Below are 7,100 nucleotides of genomic sequence, written 5' to 3' on the forward strand. Positions count from 1 at the left end.
GTTCCAAAAATCATGCTCCCGAAGGTTTCATTCCGTTTGGACTCCGTTTGGTATTCCTTTTCTTCCAAACACTGAAATAGGCAAAAAAAAATAGCAATACGGTTGGGCCTCCTGTAAGTAGGTTAGTCCCAAAAATGATATAAATGTGTAAAGTAAAGCCCATAAACATCCAAAATGGGTAATATAATAGCATGGAACAATAAAAAATTATAGATACGTTGGAGACGTATCACGGAGCAGCTGCGTGACTAAGAGCAATAGCAGAGCAGAGCAGCAGCATGAACGAAAGCAAGAGCAGTGCAGCAGCGCGCCCGACATCAAGAATAGAGCCGCAACGCGAGCGAGAGCCGGAGCAGCAACATCAGCAGTGTGAGCGAGAGCAGGAGCAGGTGCAACTAGTGCCGGTGTGGAAGTCGCCACCGAGGAAGCAACGACATGGGGGAGAGACGCCATGGATGAAGTGGCCGGTGACGGCACCGTCGATGGAGACCCGCCATGGCTGCTCGGCATCGAGCACCGGCAGCCCCGTGAGATCAAATAAAAGAGAAAATGCAGCGGTGAGTGTAGAACCTCCTTGGTGACGCCGAGTTGGCCTCGGATTCATCATAGGAATTGGTGAGGGTGCTGCTTTTCTGGTGGGGCAAGTCAAGATGGGGTTGTGGGGATGGAGGTGGCACGATAGACGACGGATCCTCATTTGGTGCGGTGGATGAGGGGCAGCGAGCTGTTGCGGTGGACAACGTTGTCGGGGAAGAGTCTCCTGCTGGGCGGCGGTCAGGAGGCCGACAAAGGAGCATGGGGTTTCGTTGGTTTTGGCGGCCTAGGTGTACGAATGGGGGGCGGGCGAAGGGGAAGGTAGGTGGTGCCATGGCTTAGGGACGCGCTTGTCCAAAATGTAGGGTAAGTTACCAGCGTACCCCCACCGGCCTTGAGAGCGTGACACCGAGCCGACATTTCCGGCTGAGGGGTAGAAGGGGGATTTCATGTGTCTGGGTTGCGGGACCGATTTCGGATGAGGAGGGAGTTTTCGCGTGCGTCAAAATTTTGGGATAACAAGGCGCGGCGCGGGCTGAAGAGGCAGGAGTTTCAAAGCAGATGAAACAAAAGATACTCGAGCTTGAAAATTTTGGGATAACAAGGCGCGGATTCCTTGTTCGACAGAACAAACTTAACGTGTATAAAAAAAATCATACAAAACACAAGAGAGTCAAGTCCCCATTTACTATATTGCTATAAATGTCATTGAAAAAACAACAAGAAAAATGTAAAAAAATCGGGAGAACAAGATTACCCTGTACAGTACCAAATCGATTCGCACTTCCCTCAACAAAAAACAAAAAACAAATCAATTCCCACCAAAAGAAAGAGTCATGTCCCTTTTTATATGATTACAAATGCGAGGATCTCGAATTTCAATTTTTGAATCCATGTTATGTTGAATTCGAATATATCGTTAGGTGATCTTGCGGTTTATAATGGATGTAGTCCTATATTTTGATCTTCCAACATATATGAACATTTTATTCCACCCTATGAACATATATATTGTCGTCTACCATATGGACTAAATTTGAATCAATTTTCCTTATTTGAATATGATTGTTGTCAAGTTATACAATCATTTAAATATTATCTTGATAAAAAACATGCATATAGTAGTAATCATATTTCACTATGAACTACATGTACCATACGATCTCCAATTCAAATATTTGTATCCATTTTATGTTGAATTCAAATCAGAGTACATTGGTCTAGGTAGCGAGATGTTCGGGATAATCTAAACCCTATTTTCATATGTATGATTTTTGGCTGAATTGGGACAAGTTTTGGTATAAGCTTCTTGCAAAACTGGAGGTTGTCTCAACAACTCTCATGGTTTCGAGAGGGAACGTGTCACCTTTGTGTGCGAAATGATATATGCTGCCTCCCCCTGATTTTCTTTACAAAGGCAACATAGAACTATATGAGTGCGTTGTTAAATTTTGGAATTATTCTGGGTTTGTTTGGCCTTTTTTATACATTAATTGAGTTTCTAGATATTTAATGTGCATAATCCAAATTTAAGTTGCAATCTACACAAAGTTGGTTGAAACATCACATGTGTGTCCTTGGGTGAATTTCTAGGTCCCATGCAAGAAATGGGAATGAAATTCAAACATCTGGGCATAGTGACTCGGCTGAGAACATCGAGAAACTTGGTTTTTAAATTCATGTAAATCCAAAACTCACCTGGAAATCATGAAACTTGGCATGGTGTCATGTCATGGGACTAACATGTTGTGGTAAAAAATTGGGCCGATTTGGAACAAGTTTTGTTATAAGCTTCTTGCAAACCGAAGCTTCTCTCAAGAAGGCTCGTGGTTCTGAGAGGGAACGTGTGACCTTTGAGTGCGAAACGATATACGCTGCCCTCCCTTGAGTTTCTTTATAGAGGCAACATATAACTACATGAGTTCCCTATTAAATTTTGGAATTATTCCCGGTTCGTTTGGCCTTTTTTATACATTAATTGAGTTTTTGGTCATTTAATGTGCATAATTCAAATTTGAACTACAAGCACATGCTCCCGTGCACCAAAGTTGGTTGAAAAATCACGTTTGTATCCTCGGGTGAATTTCTAGGTCCCATGCAAGAAATGGGAATGAAAATCAAACATCTAGGCATCGTGGCTCGACCGAGAACATTGAAAAACTTGGTTTTAAAATTCTTGTAAATCCAAAACACGCCTAAAAATCATGAAACTTGGCATGGTGTCATGTAATGGTACTACCATGCTGTGGTAAAAAAGTTGGCCGAATAGGAACACGTTTTGGTATAAGCTTCTTGCAAACCGGAGCTTTTCTCAAGAAGGCTCGTGGTTCTGAGAGGGAACGTGTCACCTTTGAGTGCGAAACGATATATGCTGCCCCCCTGAGTTTCTTTACAGAGGCAACATAGAAATACATGAGTGCCCTGTTAAATTTTGGAATTATTCCGGGTTCGTTTGGCCTTTTTTATACATTAATTGAGTTTATGGTCATTTAATGTGCATAATTCGAATTTGAACTACAAGAACATGCGCCCGTGCACCAAAGTTGGTTGAAAAATCACATGTATGTCCTCGGGAGAACTTCTAGGTCCCATGCAAGAAATGGGAATAAAATTCAAACATCTAGGCATCGTGGTTCGATCGAGAACATTGAGAAACTTGGTTTTAAAATTCTTGTAAATCCAAAACACGCCTAAAAATCATGAAACTTGGCATGGTGTCATGTCATGGTACTACCATGCTGTGGTAAAAAAATTGCCCTAATAGGAACAAGTTTTGGTATAAGATTCTTCAAACTGGAGCTTCTCTCAAGAAGGCTCGTGGTTCTGAGAGGGAACATGTCACCTTTGTGTGCATAATTCAAATTTGAAATACAAGGACATGCTCCAGTGCACCAAAGTTGGTTGAAAAATCACATGTGTGTCCTCGGGTAAATTTCTAGGTCCCATGCAAGAAATGGGAATGAAATTCAAACATCTAGGCGTCGTGGCTCAGCTAGAAACATTGAGGAACTTGGTTTTTTAATTCCTGTCAATCAAAAACATGCATGGAAATCATGAAACTTGGCTTGGTGCATGACATGGCACCAACATGTTGTGGTAATTTTGCTGTCCGGTTTGCCAAAGAACACACATTAACAATCAACAAAGTCATTTTGGAATAAGTGATGTCACGTTACAATCACAAACACAAGTATCATTGAAACCGTGGGAGTTCTATTTACCATTTACATGCCCCCACATGTACCCTTTTTTTATTAGCTAGGAGGCGCCATGCAGGGTAGCTATTTGAGTACGAGAGACATGCGACCAGGCCCCTGCGCATGCTTATTGGGAGGAGAGCCCTTTGACCTCCATCCGCCGTCCAACTCTCTCCCGAGTTCTCTATTAATGGCACCTTAGCCTCTGTTTAATGGCGTGGATATGTCTTAATCTACTGAGATTTAAGAGAGAAAAAAAGAAAATCAGAAAAGAAAATTTTGCATGGATCTTGATGTAAGATCTGACGGACCTATATAGCATGTATTGCGACTTATAGCAAGACTGATGGATATATAAGGACGACGACAGCGGATAATAATTGTCTTACCTAATTAGGAAGATAATTAAAAAAGCCACATGCGGCTACGCCCAAAATACACAAGGGCAAAAGAAAAAGGAAGACAACGATTTGGCTCGCTGATCTCTACTTTCTTGATGCGTTGCTACAGGCAGAAACTAGTCTCCGCGGCGAGCAGCGATGAGCTCTGTTGTGTCCTCAAGACGCTGCTTGAGAGAATCCATGGATTCCTCCACTAGCCTTTGGCGCTCGATGTGGAGCATGTTATTCTCGTCCATAGTTTCTTGATGATGACGCCGATCCTCTTCAACAAGGCACTGGTCTCTTCCTGCTGCTCTGCACTTCGGACGACCTTCTCCCTCAAGAGGTCGCGCTCGGCCCGGAGCCTCTCATTTACCTCCCTTAGTTGCCGGATCATGCCGGTAGCCTGTTCAAACGAGGCTTTCATGTCGTCCTGCAACCTCGCCCAGCCGGAGATCTGATCCACCTGGCTATGGACGATCGCATGCATGCGCTTGTAAGAGTCGTTGACTGCCTGTGAGACATTTTCCCAGGTCGCTGCGGTGCGGCGGGACATCTCTGCTACTTCCGCGGCGCGGCCGGACCAGTCTACTGCATTGACGGCGTGGCGGGACTTTTGTGCTTCTTCGGCGGCGCGGCAGGACCTCTGTGCTGCTACTTCCGTGTGGCGGGACATGTCGGCTGCTTTCGATGCGAGGCGGGATATCTCTCGTGCTTCCGCTTCCATGCTCGCCTCTCCCTGGTGGTAATCTCTCGACCCAGAACTCACGCTGGCCATGGCAGACGCAAGGGAAGGATGCTGAATGACTTGTTTGTTTTTGTGGATGAGGAGTTGAGGAGGAATGTGCAGTCATCTTGGCATAGTAGTACCGAGTACTAATACACTCCTAAGTGGGAAACCATTTAGGTTGTGATTAGTGTGAACAGGTTTGCAGTTAAATATAGTGTGGTTGTTGTAATTTGGAATGTGACGAGACGCAAGCTCAAAATTTATTGACGGTTCTAGTTTTGAACTATTCCTGGATGGCGTAACGTGGGCACGTATTAAGACTTAGTGATGGCGAGGCACAAAGAAATTAGGATCGGAGGGAGTACTACTACTAGTAGTAGTACTTTGATGTGTCGCGTCAACTCGCATAAGTATGCAACACTTCCTGAACAAGCATATAAGTTGTTATACTTTTTATAAGCTGTTATAATTCTTATGCAAAGGATCCTTATATCCAACAGACACAAAATATCTATTTGATTGTTGGAAATTACTTTAACTGCTGATCTGATGTCAAAGTAATTGCTGCATTGCCACCAAAACCCACCATCTCTTAAGCTAAAGTAGACCGAGCTAACCCCTATATTAGCATATTACTAAGATAAACAGAAGGCACTATAGAATCATTTAGGACGTGAGCTTGTCAATCTGAATGTGGAGGGACACCAGCTTAGACCCGGCCAGCAGCTTGGGCGGAACTGTGAAGAAGGTCAGCTCCTGCACGACAACGTCGCCGTGATCCTTGCTACTTGTCACCTCCATTTCCACCTTAACAGCGTCGGTCCTGCCTTTGGGCTCCCCTGGCGGGCCGTTTGCCCACAGCTTGGCCACATAGTGTGGCAGTGGGGATGACCCTGCTCTGATGCAGACGACCGACACGGTGATAGGCGCGTCGATGTCGAGCATGCCGCTGACGAAGAAAAATGTACGGCCGTCCTCCTCCGTGAACAGCAAGAGCCATGGCTCCGACAGTGGCACTTGCAGCTGGAGCACCTTGCCATACTAGATCCTGTGCACAAATATGTGATGCACGGTGCTGATGTGGTGGGAGAGCACTGACGGTGGGCCTTCGTAGCCGCAGACGGACACAAGGCATTTGCAGGGCGTGAGCGGACACATTCTCTGGTGATCGGCGAGCTTGTGGTAAGTGACGTAGAGCCCACAGCCTTCGTGCGGGCACTCCACCCTCACCGACGAGAGGACGGTGTCCACCGCCATGTTCCGCATGTCGAAGCCACCACCGCGCTCACACTTCTAGCACTGCCGCTGGTTCCTGGGGCGCTCGACACGGCAATCCGAGCAGGCCAAGTGCCCTCCCTTGGACTGCACAAATAAATCGAACATCACATCAATCAAGAAACCTGCACCTTGCTTGATTAGCTGAATGGACGATTTGTATTCGTACCTCAAACACTGGAGGCTTCAATGGGCGGAGGCACATGGGGCAGTGGAGCAAGGTGAGATCCATCGAGACCATAGAGAGCTCCATCGTCGGGTCTTGTTCCATCTGCATGATCTCGCCCTCCTCATGCACAACCATCTCTCGCTTTAGGGCCGGGCCAATACAAAGATTTACCGTCACATATTCATACTACTTAAAGGTGCATTAAATCAACACATGCAAGTATCAAAAGGAGAGTGACGACATGCATGCATGCGTTGTAATTAATGCATCGGTAAACACAAATTATTGAAATATACACTACAAAAAAAGACACATCCGTGACATTTTGGGCCGAACGAATTTTTTTTCTATCATACATATGACACTTCTATGATGATAATTGTGACAAAACTCGGTATCATCATAGATGTGGTGGGCTCCTACTTCTATGACAAAAAATCATGACAGAAAATGGGCTTTTCGTCCTGGGTGGGCCGGAGACGCAGCTGCATCACATTCTTTGGGCGTCCATGACGGAAAAAACCATGGTAGAAGCGAGGGGGAGGAAAATTTCGGGGAGTTGCCGGTTACGATGGGAGAGCGATGCACGTTTCTCTTGTACAGGTACGTGCGTGTGTGCGAGGCGTTGGCTCTAACTGAACCTGAGCGAGGCATTGGGATCTAACTGAACCCGAGCGATTGCACTGCAGGCTACGCGTTACTGAACCCAAGCGATCGATCGATGGCTATTAACTGAACCCAATGGAGCGATTCCTTCGCTACTGCTGCTAACTGAAGCCGGTCGATGCTGCCTCTGGGATGAACAATGAGCATTG

At 45.6% G+C, this 7,100-nt stretch overlaps 1 pseudogene; it reads right to left on the bottom strand.

The window, feature by feature from the left end:
* Positions 1 to 5,507: 5,507 nt before the first annotated feature.
* Positions 5,508 to 6,369, bottom strand: LOC119303956 (annotated as a pseudogene).
* Between the last annotated feature and the right edge of the window lie 731 nt (positions 6,370 to 7,100).

The sequence above is a fragment of the Triticum dicoccoides genome, chromosome 1B (assembly GCF_002162155.2).
Source record: "Triticum dicoccoides isolate Atlit2015 ecotype Zavitan chromosome 1B, WEW_v2.0, whole genome shotgun sequence".
NCBI classification, from domain to species: domain Eukaryota; kingdom Viridiplantae; phylum Streptophyta; class Magnoliopsida; order Poales; family Poaceae; genus Triticum; species Triticum dicoccoides.